The 17,217-nt window shown below is 47.3% G+C and overlaps 1 long non-coding RNA gene across 1 annotated transcript; it reads left to right on the forward strand.

The window, feature by feature from the left end:
* The first annotated feature begins 1,173 nt into the window (after nt 1–1,173).
* LOC141547113 (uncharacterized) lies at nt 1,174–15,433 on the forward strand. The gene is made up of 3 exons (XR_012483515.1): nt 1,174–1,268; nt 10,769–11,041; nt 13,326–15,433. It is a non-coding gene; the product is annotated as an uncharacterized LOC141547113 (long non-coding RNA).
* Nucleotides 15,434–17,217: the final 1,784 nt, after the last annotated feature.

Raw genomic sequence — 17,217 nt, forward strand, 5'->3', positions numbered from 1 at the left:
AACTTTCTCTCTCCCTTTAGTATTAAATCCCATCTCAAAGGGTTAGACAAAGCTCACTGGCTATCTAATTTATTAGCAGCCGCTATGCACTTTCACTGACTTGTCCCCCTTCCCATATCATATGTCCTAGTGGGTGCCTCCTGATTTTCTGGACTTCTTAGCTAAAATCCTGTCTTCTGCAAGGAGCCTTCTCCATGCTGGGTTTTTCCAATCCATCCTGCATCTTCCTATGTATACAGTTTGCATACAGCCTCCTCCATTCAGGTGTGAACTCTTTAGAGTCCCTCACTCCCCCACCATTAGCAAATATAACTACTTTAATGGGGTAGCTTTGAGAAATGTCACAACCAGTCTCACCTCTGAGTCTCTTCTCCACAGATCATGGGACCCCAGTTCCACAATCCATTTCTCTGGCAGGTATGACAACCAGAGTCTCCAGAGGAAGCTGGGATTCCCCTTTTTAAAAAAGCAATTCCAGGGGCAGCTAGGTGGCGCAGTGGATAGAGCACTAGCCCTGAATTCAGGAGGACCCGAGTTCAAATCTGATCTCAGACACTTAACACTTCCTAGCTGTGTGACCCGGGGCAAGTCACTTAACCCCAGCCTCAGGAAAAAAAAAAAAAAAAGCAATCCCCATACATCTACCGTCCCTCTACCTCCCCTCCAAGGCTTTACATAGGATAGAAAATGGGAACAGAGCACTGACTTTGGAGACAAGAGGACCTGAGTTCCAAAACTGACTCTATTACTTATTTCTCTGGCCATGGACTCAGTTTCCCCATGTGTAAACTTGTGTAAAGGCTCCTTTTCGGTAGAACAGAGGACAAGTAAGATCAAGGTTCTTTTCTCCCATAAAACAGACATTTTATATTTCCTAGATTCGCCCGACCTTCTTCCTATTCCCCCCCCCAAAAAAAAAAGAAAATCAAGTAATTCATTTAAAAGTTCAACTCTTTGTTCTTTGTGGGACACGCCAACAGAAAAACAGATGGGAGTTATTCACTTTGCTCTCTTGTCTCTAATCTGATCTTTAAGAAATTAAGAAATGTTTCTGCCATATTTGGGAAATGAGGGGAGGAAAGGGGGGGCCCAGAAACCTCCCCCTGTTTACTAACTCACTGATCTATTACTGGAGGGCAAGGCCAGGAGATAAGGATAATCGGGATACTCTGCTGATTTGAGATTGAGAAAACCTGAATTTGGAAATCCACCCTGGTGGGGCACCCCAAGAGTGACAGCAGCAGCTACCTGGTTAATCCTGTGAGCAGGTAAACAGAACTAAGGCCACAGACAGCCACCTGGACCCAGGCAATGCTCTTTCCTTGGTCAAGTTCCCACTGGCAGGACAACTGAGGACACTAAAGGAAAGCACGTGGATTTGTGACCTTGAACTCAGAGAATGAAGGTTAGGAGCTTAACCAGGGAGGGACAGATGGTGTGCAGTCCAAGCCTTTCCTTCTAGAGAGGGGGCCGCAGATGTGATTTGTCACAACTATTAAAAGTAGTTGAGGTTAGATTTGCACTAATTTTTAAAAAAAAAGAATAAAAATAAAATAATTTTTAAATTTTAAAAAATTTTTAAAATAAAAAAAAAAAGATTTCCCAGAATCCCTGGAGGAAGTCTGGAAAGGGCACTTGTAGGAGGGGACGCTTTAGCTAAACCTTTGAAGCAGACTCAAGGCAGAGTAGTATCCTTGGCCTGGAGGGCACTGGATGTAAAAGTACAGAGGTAGGAGATGGGCGATCATATGAAGAACAAAAGCAGGCCAGTCTGCCTAGAACACAGAGTGCCTGGGATGGGGTTGGAGTGATGTAAAACTGACCTAGAAAGGGAGGCGATGAATGCCAATCAAAGCACTGAAGCTTCTTGAGCAGGGGAATGAGACTTCTGATGTGTCTTAGGAGTATCCCTTGAAAGGGCTGGAGAATGTAGGGAGCCCACTGAGAGGACAGAACGGTGAGTGGGAAGAAAGGGGACAGATATGGGATGTGATAATGAGCAGACAGAGTTTCATCAAATTGTCTGAGTCCAGAATACAAAAAAAGGCTAAGAATCTCTGCCCTAAATGGATTGTGAGCTTTTGGCAGATGGAGACAATCCTATAGCAAAGAATAAACAGGAGGCATGCGATAAATGAATGAAAAAGCATTTATTAAGTGCTTACTGTATGCCAGCCACTGCATTAAGGACTGAAGATGGGAATATTAACAAAGACAGTCTTTGATCTCAAGGAGCTTATGATCTATCCTTTATTCTCTTTTTTAAAATTTATTTTTTATTAATTTTTATAATTATAACATTTTCCTTGACAGTACATATGCATAGGTAAATTGTTTTTGTTTTGTTTTGTTTTGTTTTGTTTTGTTTTGTTTTGTTTTGTTTTGTTTTTACAACATTATCCCTTGTACTCCCTTCTGTTCCGAGTTTTTCCCCTCCTTCCCTCTACCCCCTCCCCTAGATGGCAGGCATTCCCATACATATTAAATATCTTATAGTATATCCTAGGTACAATATATATGTGCAGAACCGAATTTTGTTGTTGTTGTTGTTGTTGCAAAGGATGGATTGTATTCGGAAAGTAAAAATAATCTGGGAAGAGAAACAAAACAAAAAAAAAAAAAACAATGCTCACAGGTTACACTCATTGGAGCTTATGATCTAAGTGAGAAAGTGGCACATCTAAGCGAATGGTGGGCAAGGAAGAGAAGCCAAGGACAGATGACCTTCCCAGGAGGGGAAAGTATTGATTTGAATATTATTCTGAGAGATAGAGCTGAGATATCTGAGTTGGGAAGGGGACTAGAAGGGCAAGGATGGCATGGGGATGGACAGAAAATGAAGAAGGGGGAAGGTGAGAAGCTCACCAATCAGCCCAGGGTCACAGGGGACAGACCTTCAAAAGGAAAAGAGCTGGACCCTAGTGAAAAGACCGGGAGTGGGGGGCAACTAGATGTGTGCAATGGATGAGCATCAGCCTTGGAGTCAGGAGTCAAGAGGACCTGAGTTCAAATCCAGAGTCGGGATGGAATGCTGTTGGGCTTGGGAAATGAACTCCAAGAACAATATGTCCCATGCTTAAGTTGATCATCTTAAATCAGATAACCTGATTGTCTTAATTTTCATCCCCCTCCCCAAAGAAGTCTGCATTGAATAAGTCATTTTAACAAACATTGACTAAATAAAAATATTGCTTATTAAGAGACAGATTCAGCCCTATTTGGGGGCAGTGAGATGGTGCAGTGGATGGAGCAGCAGGCCTGAAGACCCAATGACTTATCTCCATGAGATCAAATCCAGCCTCAAACACTCGCTAGCTGTGTGACCCTGCTCAAGTCACTTCACCCTGTTTGCCTCAGTTTCCTCATTTGTAAAATGGGCTGGAGAAGGAAATGGAAAACCACTGCAGGATTCTCTGTCAAGAAAACCCCAAATGGGGTCAGGACCACTTGGACATGACTAAACAAAGCAACAGATGATAGTTATCAGTTTGATTTAATCAATTCCAGTGGGCATTGGCCGAATTCCCGCTTTGCGCAGGTCCTCATACGGATGTTGGAATACAGGGGTGGATCCCACTTGGTCCAATGGGGAAGAGAAACAGGCTCACAAATGGCTTTGGTTCAAGGATGGCTACAGAGGAAAAGGCCAGGGCAAGAGACTGGAGAAATCTGAGGGAGAGGGAGCTCATATTTAGGGAGGGAGTGGAAGAGGAGGGGAGAGGGTGACAGAGAAAAGTCTCAGGAGGCTCCTGGGAAGGTACTTCCTGGGATAAACCTTGAAGGAAGGGAGGATAATTCCATAGATGGAAGAAGGAGTGGGAGAGAGAAGGGCAAGAATGGGGACAGAGGAGGAGCCCCATTTGGGACTAGGTGAACAGTATAAAATATGACCGAGGTCAAAGACCAGTTGTTGATGGCCATGAATGCAAAGTCCAGGAGTTTATTTTTTATTTAGTAGTTGAGGAGGAGCTCCTGAAAGTTCTGAAAAGAAATGACAGGTATCAGACAGGTGAGAACAGTAGAGTTTCCTATAATGATACAGATCTCCCTAAAGTATGTCCTGTCCACATGCCGCTTGTTTCGATCACACACCTAACAAACAACCTTAGATTCCCTCTCCATTTTCCCACTCTGTATGACCAGACAACCCATTAACAGCATTTATTAAGCCACCAAGTACTGTTAAAAGTTGGGAATACAAAAATCCTCAAAGTCCCTGCCCTCGAGGAGCTTACAATCTCTCTTATTTTACTTTATTTATTTATGTTTTATTTTCTTTTGCTAAAAATACTTAAAACCCTTCCCACAGAGCTCAGTTGAACGACTTGGACATAGTACCCATCAGTGTGTCTGCCCACCTTGACCAAACCAGAAATTATATAATTTCCACCTTGTTACCCTGAGTCTACCTCTTCCTCTACTTAAACCTTCCCAGCCTCCCATCCCACTCCTTCTAGGTCTTACCCTCTCTTCTTTGGTCCCAACTTTTCCCTTGCCAAGAAGAGGTTCCCACCTCCCAACTTAGCATTTCTAGCTCACCTCCCTTGTATTTCCTTTAATGTCCCTTGTGGATTATGATAGGCTTTTCCCCTCCACTCCCAGCACTGTTTAGTGGCCATGCTGTAGCTTTCTAGCTAATCCCTAAAATCCCTGCACCCCATGGAGATGGAAAGCTTATTAAATGTTTCTGGGAAGGAACAGGATTTCTGAAATCCCTATACCTTATGGAGAATGAAAGTTTATTAATGTTTCTGGGAAGGAACAAGATCCCTGAAATCCCTGCACCCCATGGAGAATGAAAGCTTGTTAAATGTTTCTGGGAAGGAGTAGGATTTCTGAAGTTCCTGTACGTTATGGAGATTATTAAATGTTTCTGGGAAGGAACAGGACTTCTGAAGTCCCTGTACCTTATGGAGATTGAAAGTTTATTAAATGTTTCTGGGAAGGAACAAGATTGGATTCCCAGAAAAATGTCCCATGACTTTGCTGAACCTGCAGAGTATAAGCCCTCATGAGGGAAGGGACTCCCAGGAGGGTCTCCCAAGGGTCCGTCCACAATGGATGTTCTTCCCTTGCTCCTTCTAATCTCACCGGCCCTCCTCAAAACTGCCTGGAAAGTCTTGGTCCTTTGAGGAGTCCATTTGTAACAAGATGGAAAGAAAGCTGTCATTGATTTGCCTTCTATGAGGAGGCAAATATTTATATTAAGGAAAGAGTTGCTTTTTTGGATCTAGAAATGGAAAAAAAAAAAAAAAGCATTCCTTGTTTTGGTCCTTGGATTGAAACATGGAATGAAAGGTCCATCTGGTCTAGAGGAATATTTTTTCCAAAATGTGGTTAGAGAATCTCACAGGAAGGGGACAGTAAATGATGAAGGGGAATTAATTCTGATCTAATCTGTGGTTTAAATGGGAAGAGAAGGGAACCTTGAGAGAAAGGAACCCGCCATCTTTGAAATGAGACAAAGACAGGGAGAAGTGGGTCGTCTGGCACTCCAGCCTTCAAGAAGAAAGAATTCTAAAGCTCTGAGAAGCAGGGGGGGTCAAGGACCCCCAAACCACCAGCCCCTTGAGAAGGAGGCAATGGCAAATGAGTCCAGATGAGGAAGAAAAGGGAAGAGGTTTGGAAACACACTGGTACAGTGGGGCTTTGTCCCAATGTGGGATGGAAGAGGTGTAACTTAATGGCAATGCCTATGTCCAAGATTTATGGGCTTAGTTGGCTGCAAACTCAGTGTGAGTCAAGAGGGATGGAGCTGCCAAGAAAGCTAACACCAGCTTGGGTCGTGAACAGAAGGACAGTGTCCAGAGAAAGGGAGGCTGGAGTCCCACGCGACTCTCGCCAACGGCCAGACCGGGGCTGGGATATTATGTCCAGATGCAAAGCAGTCAGATCCAATTTTCCGTTTTCCTGATTAAGTTTCCCACTGGCTGGGGGTTGTGTTAATGAATATGCAAGTGATGCTCTGGCCCTCTCATTTTAGAAAGGGTCTCTCAGAAGCTGGAAGGCAACCAGGATGTCGAGGAAGCTGAAAGCCACATGGACAAAGGACCTGGAGGAACTGGGGGCATTAATCCAGGAGAGGAGAAGACTTGGGTGGGAGGGGAAGGGGCTGGGATGCCATGAGAGCTGCTTTCAAAAGGTGGAAAGGACAATAGAGTTATTCAATGAGCCTTCAAACAACTAGGACCAACAAGAAGTCAGTTCTTGGGAGCTGGAGAAATCCCAGGGAGGTTCAGGGATGGACTAGTCTTCTGGGTGTTGTTGAAAAACCATTCTAAGGCTTAGTTGTGAGTGGTTTAGCCCAGGCAGCTTTCAGAGAAGTCCATTTAAGAGTATGGGACTCTAGCCACCCCCATAAAATCCTAGCTCTCCCAAGTACAGAAGGACTGGGGCAACAAAGAAGCTTCCTGAGTAGACAAGATTGTTACTATTGTTACTCCTTTTGATAGAGACAAGGACCGGAGTGTGCTTGCAAATGGGATTGGTGGGGAGGGTGGGGAATGTACATACTTTTAAGGTTAATCTACAACGGGAACATTTTCTCCATCACTTTCTTAAATCTGGAAACAATCCACAAAACAATCAGTTGAATCTCCACCTTAGCAAACTGAAGGTGTGAAAGCTCACTCTGAAAATGTTAACAATGGGGTTGGTTAGAGCCAGCTGCCCTGGCTGGGGGCCAACGAGGGCAGAAGAGTATACCTAGTCCTTCTGACTGGGTCATTGGGTCTGGTGTGTACACGTAATTAGTCTCTTTATTATAAAAAGAGAATAAATCACAGCATGGGAGTGGGGGGAAGGTATATTCAGAAATGAGAGGGTTTTTTGGTAAAAACTTCAATAATTTTTTTTTAATTGAGAGAATGAGTTTTGCTGGCTAAACACTTGTTTTCTTTTCTGAACAGCCCTATGGCTTAGAGTCAGCCCCACACAGTTCAACACATAATTGTTTTTTTAAGTTGTTTTATGGTGAATTAAATTAACCTTGTCTCCCCAAGTAGATTATATCTGAACTCTATGCGGTCAAAAATCAAGTCTATAGTCTCCCCCAAGACACACACACACACACACACACACACACACACACACACCACCACCACCACCACCACCACCACCACACAACACAAGGCACACAGTGTTGACTGTTCTAAAGATACTTTATTGATCCAATGGTTAATTAAACTGTCAACAAATGTTGAACGATAACATCTTCTAGAAAACTGACAAAAAAAAAGAAAGGAAGGAAGGAAGAACGGAAGGAAGAACAGAAGGAAGGAAGGATGTTGGTCCTGTGTTCAAATCTCACTTTTATTACCCTCTAATTGTGTGACTTTGGGCAACTTATTTGACCTCTCAAACCCTCAGTTTCCTCAATTATAGATGAGGTGGTTAGACTGGATTTCTTCTTAAGTTCCTTCTAGCTCTAAAAATTCACTCCCCAAATCATGAGGTTTCACACATTTTCAAAGTTTACTAATAATTGTCTCCTGTCAGCCAATCCATGTGGCTTTTCTGAGCCTCAGCTGTCTCATCTATAAAATAAGGGGTTAGCAAGAGATCATCACACATGGCAACAATGATACTATATGAGGACGTGTTCTGATGGAATTGGGATATCTTTTTTTTTTCCCCCCCCTGAGGCTGGGGTTAAGTGACTTGCCCAGGGTCACACAACTAGAAAGTGTTAAGTATCTGAGAGCAGATTTGAACTCGGGTCTTCCTGAATTCAGGGCTGGTGCTCTATCCACTGCGCCCCCTAGCTGCCCCTAATTGGGATATCTTCAACAAAGAGAAGATCTAATTCAGTTCCCATTGATTACTGATGGACAGAATCAGCTACCCCCAGAGAAGGAACACAGGGAAATGAGTGTAAACTGTTTGCATTTTTGTTTTTCTTCCCAGGTTATTTTTACCTTCTGAATGCAATTTTTCCTGTGCAACAAGAAATTCGATTCTGCACACATAGATTGTATGTAGGATCCACTATAACATAATTAACATGTATAAGACTACCTGCCATCTAGGGGAGGGGGTGGAGGGAAGGAAAGGAAAAATCGGAACAGAAGTGAGTGTAAGGGATAATGTTGTAAAAAATCACCCGGGCATATGTACGGTCAAAAAAAGGCGTTGGATTCTAGGGTTCATGGGGTCACCCAGCCAACCCTGAGTCTGTGGTTCCATTGCTCTGGAAACTGCCCCCACGAGGTGCCAGTGTTTTGAAGGGACAAAGCCATGGCTACAGGATACTTCAAACTCCAACCTAGATCTCCCCTGCACATTTGAAACAATTAAAAGGAAGAATCTTGGATCCAGAGAATTCAGAGGGCGGAAAAACAAAAGGCTTTTGAGTGAAAGCATTTAATGAAATGAAAAACCCATTTAGAGCAATGGCAGAAACAGGAGGACCCAGACCTGTTCACCATAGGGGAGCTCTCCAGAGAGGGGGCCCCCAGCCTCTTTCCCTCCCAGGAAGCTTGCTAATAGATGGCTGGTAAACGGAGAAGCCATCAAGGAGTCTGAGCTCCTCTTCCTCAGCTCGGAAATGTCCCAGTCCCTCTGTGTTGGCCTTCCCGCCCACCATGGCTACATGCCCAAGGTTACCATCTCTCAGAGCGCTCATCTTGTTACTGTACAACCATGCTGATGGCTCAGGGGATGTTTTTCCCAGAGGATTCTGAACTGAGACAAGTTCTAGCTCCACATGAGAGCTTGGGAAAACCTTAGGGTACAGCTTCTATAAACACTAGATCGGGATCTGATCCAGAGCTGGAAACAAACTGAGAGACCAACTAAACCCAATCCTCTCGTTTGACAGAGGGGGAAACTGAGTGTACCCAGCTGCCTCTGAGTCAGGCCTGTCACTAAATGAGCTGGTAGATGTCTCCCCTTTTCTCTGGGCCTCAGTTTCCCCATATGTAAAATGGAGGGTTGGGTCAAGGTCCCTTTCAATTCTTAAGACACACAACCCCCCCTTCCCCCACTCCCCTACACTGAAAAAACAACCCCCCCCCCCACCAAAGGCAACAAGAAACGAGAGACATGCTGAGGTGCTCAAGGACACAGGGCTTTATCTGGCACTTTCTGCCTCTCACATGTGCCCCCCCTCACCTGCAGAATGCTTGTCTTGGGTGGTCTGCTCACTGTCAGGGGCGGGGGCTGCTGCCGCTGCAGCTGTCTCGCAAGCCGCAGCTTGGATGCGGTTTCCCCTGGCAACGGGGCCATCCTACAGATTTACCATTGATTTAATTTTTCTTTTACAAGCAGCTGCTCAGTCAATTATAGGAAACGCCCAAACCTTTCCCAAAGGAGAGGCCGTCTTCACTCTTGTTAAGGAGACAGGCCCAAAAGAACCCAGGTCCTAGAGAGCTGTGGTCCTGGGAAAGGCCTGGGATGGCTGGGGTCCACTCCCTTAACAAGGGGGCCATCCCCACAGGAGACACATATCTCCCTCTCCCTTCTCGCTTTGGGTTTCAACATCAGGGAAATGGAAACTCATCTCGTATCCTAGGCTTCTGTGATGGAGCCTTCGCCCCGTGTTAGACGCCATATTGCTCCAGGACAGGGAAAGTGTCCCAGCCAGCTTATCACCCGCCGCTTAATTAACACAGTGCACTCTGCCCATTTTGTGCCACAAACATTGGCTAAGTGTAATGAGGCCTGTGGGGAATACTAATAACTAGCATCTATAGAGCACTTTAAAATTAACAAAACACTTTATAAATACTATCTTATTTGATCCTCACAAGGACCTTAAAAAGTAGGTGCTATTATTCTCTCCGTTTTACTGTTAAAAGACATAGATATTTACAAGGCATCAGATTTCCTTGGAAAAAATATTATTATTTTTTCATAGTTCCATTTCTTGTCATGTATCTGGGGGAAAATAAAATATTATTATGTTAAAAAATCTATTTCTTTTTACATTTTCTTTTCTTTTTCTTTTTTATGTCTATTTCTTTACATTTTATAAAAGGAGAGTCTGGGCCTGGGCCCATCTTGAGTGTTGTTGCCTCCTACATAAGATCTTTCTTGATCTTTCCAATTCTAATGGTAGCTTAGTCGTACCATGCGTGGATAGAACGCTGGGTTTGGAGGCAGGAAGACCAGACTTCCAAACTACCACAGACATTAGCTGTGTGACTATGGGAAAATTATTTGGTCTCACTGGGCTTCAGTTTCCGCATCTCTAAAATGAGGAAAATAATAACATCCATTTCATGAGATCGTTGGGATGATCATACACAAAAAGTTACAAAGCACTTTTCCTATATAAATACTATCTATAATGATTATAGTGTCCCTGCATTGTCTAGTATTTAATATATATGCATTTTATATTTGTATATTATATAATAATTATTAATAATACCTGTATGCATCACACACACACACACACACACACACACACACACACACACACACACATATATATATATATATATATATAATATGTTTTTGTTATCCCTCCTAGACCTTAAATTCCTTGAGAACAGGGATTGTTTCATTTTTATCTTTTCTTAACCCCTTTATTTTAATTTTTACTCCTTATCATCTAGCACAGTCCCTGGCACACAGTAGGTACATAATAAATGCTCTTTTGTTTGATTAGAAATTTCATTTACTCCTCAGGTTTATGCCAAAGAAATGGAGTATCTGCTACTTCCAGTTAACACAGGCCAAGAGTTTGAGAGACAAAAGGAGGTAGCATACAGTAGTTGCATAATAAATGGTTGTTGGTTGATTAGAAATTTCATTTGCCCCTCAGGTTTGTGCCAAAGAAGTAGAAGTGCCTGCTACTCCTAGTTAACGCGGGCCTTGGAAGACAAAAGGAGAAAAGCCCAAGAATCTCTGGCCTCCAGTGCCTCCAGCCTAAGTCTCATCCCACGGAAGCCTTCCTCCCAGCGCTGGAACTGCATGAGAGTCCAGAAGACCTTGGGTCCCATGCTGCTGCCCACGCCGTCACCTCAGCTCACCCCGGCCTTTGACCAATGGAAGGTGTATGTTTTGCGGCTCCTTTGTCCAGCTCATCTTTTTGTAGGTAAAGGTTTCCCTGCAGGAGCAAAGCTTGCCCATAATTAACTGTGGCTGGGCTGGGTGGAATATTGACTTTGGTATCTCTCCCTAGAAGACTTCTTTTCTGGCCAGACTGGTTCAGCTAGTCTCCGATATCTTCGGGTCCGGCTAAAGTGAGCCAGAGCTCGAGTCTTTCGAGGTTTCTCAGTGTACCCTTCTCCTCTCCTTCAGCGCAGCAAATAAGGAACCTGAGGTCCCAAAGGGGCAGTGACTGTGTGGAGCCAGGAAGGAAATTCAGGGACATTTCAAAGCTCTTCAAGCCCAATTATAGATGAGAAAACTGAGGCAGAAAGCTATTAAGTGCCTAGAACAGAGTTACCAACCATCTGAGGTGAAATTTGAACTCAAGAATACCTGACTCCTCCCTCCACAAAGAAAGGCTCGCCACCTTTCAAGGGGACATTATCTCTCAGCAGAGCCAGGCTACAGAAGATAGGTCCAAAGGAAACGACCTGGCATGGGCGAGGCGACTGGGAAGTGATGGCCATCAGGTCGTCCGTGACCCAGATTCCCCTTCTGCGAGTGGTACATCTGCCCTGGCACCCCGGCCTGCTTGTGTCCACCCGGCACTTCCCTGGCTGAAACCTGCCTTCCAGCACCTCTGAGACATGGCCTAAGTGGTCCCCTGAGAACAGGGGCCCATCTTCAGCTCCCTGCTGGGAGGCCTCTTTGTTGCTTCTCCTTATCCACTCTCCTTGGGGGTTCTTCTTCCAGGAGAGCCCCCCACCCATTTCTAACTCACATGTGCATTGCCTTGCTTTGTCCTAGGTGAAAACCTGGCCAAAAGGAAGGTGGGAGGAGCCCATCTGGGGGATATAACCTGGGGGGAAGGCTCCTGGCTAGTGAATCCTCAGAGTGTGCCCAGAGTGTGCCCAGAGTTATGGAAAAGACTAGGAGACCCAGCAACCAGACCACCTCTGGCTTGGCTTGGCTTTGGGTCCTGTTGGGCCTAGGTTCTGTCTGGCTGTGTGGTGCTGGACTACCCAGAATGCCCAGAGGCAGCTCTGTCTCTGTCTCTCTGCCTCTGTCTTTATCTCTCTGTCTCTGTCTGTCTCTGTCTGCCTGCCCTTATCTGTCTGCCTATCTCTCTTTGTCTCTGTCTACCTGCCTGTGTCTCTCTCTGTCTCTGTCTCTGTGTCTGTCTCTGTCTGCCTGCCCTTATTTGTCTGCCTGCCTCTGTGCCTCTGTCTCTGTCTCTCTCCATTTCTGTCCACCTCGTCTCTTTCTCGGCTCAGGTACACAGCCACAGAACTTGGGGAAGGTTTGGGATGGGCTCCAGCCCAGCCCCCTTTGTCTGCTGAGCTGAAATCGTGCACGGCATTTTCAGAGCTGCCCTTTTTATGGCAGCCCATTCTCATGGATCTGCAGGCTTGCCCCAGTAGTGTAGGCTACCACCCTCTCCACTTGCCCATTCTCTACGAGCCTTGTCCCTGCCATCTGGAAGCCATTTGTCTTGGGGGAATCCTTTGCTTTTTCTGAAATCGGGACAGTCCATTCCCTGACCACGACAAGCTGGCTAGCCTGGCCCCCATCATCAGCTGGGGAATGACTGAAAAAAATTAGTCACAAAGGGTATTTGTACTACTATTTTGACTAGTACCAGAATGTAAACAAGCTAGTGACAAACATGAAGAATTCTGAGAATCATGGGAAAACTTGAATGAACTGATCCAGAGGGAGCAGGAGACATTGTGACTCCAGGCAATGATATGGAGACAGCTTAGTTCCAGAGAAAAGCAAACATAACCCATATCCCTCTGGGGAGGGGGGGGGAGGCAGACCATAGGTGTCCCCTACAGCTGACATATTACCCTGGGTGTTTTATGGGTAAATTTTGTTCCCTTGATTTTCTTGCTTATGGAAGGGTTCCATGTGGGAGGTATGTGGCAAATAACTGGGATGCCTGAAAAAGAAGGGTATTGTTTGCAAAACATTTTCTAGCTCTTAGAGGGACTGGAATAAAAGAAGCAGTTCTAAAGGGCACCATCTGTACCAATTAAAACTAACAAGGTCAAGAATGAAGAATCTTTAGCTTTAGTTGTTTATTTTTGTTTTTGTTTTAGTTTTTTAGTTTTTAATTTTTGGGGTTTTTTTTATAGCTTTAGTTTTTAAAAGGAGTTTGAGACCAGGCTGCTTTCTCACCGGGCACTCCCCAAGACTGGGGTTTAATGATTTACATGTTCATGGCTAAGTAACAATTTCACGTGTAGGTTAGCTGATGATTAAACCCTGTGCACTTGGCCTTTCAGGGATCCTGTGTTTATACTGCTCGGATAATCATGCTCTTGTGCTATGGGGCACTAAGGCAGGTCATTTGTCTGGGTGGTCACTTGGCGGCTTGAGAACGACATGGGAGCGACCGCCATCGGCGCCTGCCTGCTTCTGGCCGGAGCTGGAACGGGGAGCTGCCCCTCCCGATGGGAGCCCCCAAGGAGCTCCCCTTCCGCTCACATTCTCCAGCTCTCTTGGTTTACCTCCAGCTCCAGCTTCTTCTACCCTCGAACCAAAGTTACAGAAGTAAAGCCCACCTTCCTTCTTCAGCGCTGGACCACGGGCCCGGCTTCCACCGTGTTCACATGCTGTTGGCCGCCTGCTGAATTCAGAACGCTGCCAGCCAGTAAATAGCGGCTCCCGTCTTTAAAATGACATTCTTGTCATTGTCTGCCTCTCTGTGACCTCACCGGGGGTTTTCTTGGCAAAGACACCGGAATGGTTTGCCATTTCCTTCTCTGGCAGAGACAGTTAAGTGACTTGTCTAAAGCCTCACAGCTAATACCGTCCTTGGCAAGATCTGAATTCAGGCCTTCCCCACTCTCCACTATTTACTGCACTTCTTACTTGCCACGTCTCCTCCTATAAACCAGAATTTGGCCCGTGATTCAACAATCCTCGAGAAAAACGAGCAAAAAAAAAAAAAAAAAAAATCATGAGAGAGGGAAAAAATGAAGGCAAAGAAAGAAGTGAATGTAGCATATGTTGATTTACATTCAGTCTCCACCTGTTTTTTCCCAAAAATCAAAATCTGGGGCAATCTCTTCCCCCTTTCAATCCCTCCATATTTATTTGTTCTTCCTCAGCTGCCTAACCCTGACCAGATCAGCCGCCATCTTTAAGAAGCCCCATCTTGCCCCCGTCCACGGCTCCAGCTAGTGTCCTCTAGCTCTCCTCCCCGTCAGCATGAGACCACCTGTTAGAAGCCATCTGTCTCCATCACCTATTGACATCTGTCTCCATCACCTATTGACATCTGTCTCCATCACCTGTTGACATCTGTCTCCATCACCTATTGACATCTGTCTCCATCACCTGTTGACATCTGTCTCCATCACCTATTGACATCTGTCCCCATCACCTATTGACATCTGTCTCCATCACCTATTGACATCTGTCTCCATCACCTATTGACATCTGTCTCCATCACCTATTGACATCTGTCTCCATCACTTATTGACATCTGTCTCCATCACCTATTGACATCTGTCTCCATCACCTATTGACATCTGTCTCCATCACCTATTGACATCTGTCTCCATCACCTATTGACATCTGTCTCCATCACCTATTGACATCTGTCTCCATCACTTATTGACATCTGTCTCCATCACCTATTGACATCTGTCTCCATCACCTATTGACATCTGTCTCCATCACTTATTGACATCTGTCTCCATCACCTATTGACTGAAATTTCTCTTTACTGAAGATCTCTTCAGTAACACGGTTCAGCGTTATCTCGGTTCTCATCCCCGCGGCCTTTCTGCAGCTTTCCTCCCGGTAAGCGCCCCTTCCGCCTCGGCTTTTGTGCACTCTTTCCTCCATTCTCCCCCTAACATCCCCCATCCTCCAGGACGCCCCCCCCCCCCAGTCTGCGGATGCTTTCCTCTCCGTTTTCTCTCCCAGAGTTCCCTGGGAACCCCAGGCCACCGAACATCCCCAAGCCCTAGTTCTCCTTCCAGCCGAGAGCCCCAGCACCAGCGCTGGGTGAGGCACCTCAAGGCAGCGGCCCCAAGTGGAACCCATCCCTCCTCCGACTTCTGGCTCCGTCCCCCCTGATCCCCCAGACTCAGCCCCTCAGGCCCGCCTTGTGCGCTTCCCTTCCCCTCCCCCGCCCTATTTAGTCACCAAGTGTATACATTCGCACCTCCAAAACAGCTCTACAGCCGCGCGCACGCGCAGGCACCGTTCATCCCTGCATGTATTTATTTCTATCATACTAATTATACTTTACATTATTTAATGTTAATTATTCATTTATGTGATTATTACAACACATCCATTTTATGTTACATATAATTACACATTCTTATGTCATATGCTATATTTACATTATTATATCGCGTTTTCTATGTTACATTCCCCGGGGACACGGGTCCCACCAAGGTGACCCCCCATTTTGCTGTTGAAGAGCTGAGTCCTTGGCCGAGCCCTGCCTCCTTCTCTAAGGCGCCGCCTGCTGCGGGCGCGCTGAGGGACGTCGGGGTCCCGTGGGGGTCCCGGGAGTGTGCGCCGGACCCCTCCCGGCAGGGGAGCCTCTCCAGCGGCGGGGGCGGGCACTCGCCGTCTGGAAGCTGCGAGGTTCGGTCCCGCCCAAGATTTGGAACTTGGGGGGCGGAGGGAGCGCTAAGTGGATAAACACCCCGTGACTGGGGCGTTAAATCAGCCCCGAGTCCCCAGCCCTGCGTACTGTCCGGGAGAGAAGGCCCAGCGGGGGCCGGGGCCCTCCCCGGAGACCCCGGGCTCCCGGCCCGCCCAGTCCCAGCGCGTCACGGGCCCGATTGCCCCCTCGGCTCCCGGCGGCCGCAGCCCGTGTTCTGGTGGGCGCTCTGGCTTTGGGGGTTCACGTGGGAAGTGTCTTTTAGAATTTGGCAACTGGGTTCGCCCCCCTCCCCTGCCCCGCCCCCCTCCCCCCAGAGTGCCACTCAATTGATTTGGGCGGAACCGTGTAGGGCGGGGGGCTGGCTTCCCCGCCCCCTCCCCTCCATGTTCTGCACAAACAGGGAAAGCTGGGAAGCCATCTTGGCGCCCAGTCCGCGGCGGGCTGGGAGCACCGGGCACGGCAGCCCCTGCGCCCCCGGCCCTGCTAAGTCCCGGGGCCGCCTCCGGCCCCCCCATCTCCTCTGCACGCGGCACTCGTCCCTTTCCCCCTGGCGAGCAGCAGCCCCTGCCCACGCCCCCCGTCGCTCCTCGGGGAAGGGGGCGCCATGTGGGGGCTGAGACGGGCGGGGCGGGGGGGGAGGGAGAAGGAACGGGCTCGGGCCCTCATTGTCAAACTTGGGCAGAGCCCGGGAGCCCGCAGTGAGGGAGGGGAGGAAGAGCGGGGGAGGGGGATCCTCTGAAAGGGCCTTGACTGGCAGGTCCGGGCTTCCAGGAGCGGGCGGGGGGGGGGGGGGGCCGCACGGCTAGCGGAGGCCGTTCGGGGGGAGGGGCGATGCCCCCGCGGGGTGCCTTTGCCTCATTGAGCCGCCCGCTGGCGGGAGACCCCGGGGGGCCGTCTCGGAGGCGAGGCACTCCGCGGCCTCCCAGCTCGGCGGCGGGGGTGCTGATCATCGAGCCGAGGGTGGGGGTGGGGGGCGGAACAACGGCCGCGGGGGGGCCGCCTTCTCCCCCTCCCCCCCCCCCCCCCCGCTGTGGCGGGGCGGCCTGGTAATGAGGAAGCCCGGAAACGGGGGATTAGACTCAGCTCTGGAAGTCAGGGAGGGAGGGAGAGAGAGAGAGGCATTTGTAACAAAGAGCCTTGGGGATACTTCTAGACAGAGCTGCAGAGAAATCTGCTTCTAGAAAAAAAAGAGATCTTCAGAGACATTTAGAGAGAGATCTTTAGAGACAGTCATTTAGAGAGATCTTTAGAGACATTTCTTGGCAGAGAGAGATCTATTTAGAGAGATCTACAGATATCTCTTTCTAGAGATCTGTTGTGAGCCAGAACGGGAAACGAGGTACTCAGTGGAATGGAGGAGACATTGGAACCCCCCAAGGAGCTGATCCCAGATCTATAGAGGGAGGGATCTATAGAGATGTCTATTTGTAGACAGAGATCCATTGAGATGTATTTATAAAGGGAGTGAGATCTCTGTAGAGAGATATTTAGAGATATCTATTCATAGAGATCTATTTGTAGAGCTAGATAAAGAGAGACCCGTA

This window comes from Sminthopsis crassicaudata, chromosome 6 (genome assembly GCF_048593235.1).
Source record: "Sminthopsis crassicaudata isolate SCR6 chromosome 6, ASM4859323v1, whole genome shotgun sequence".
NCBI classification, from domain to species: domain Eukaryota; kingdom Metazoa; phylum Chordata; class Mammalia; order Dasyuromorphia; family Dasyuridae; genus Sminthopsis; species Sminthopsis crassicaudata.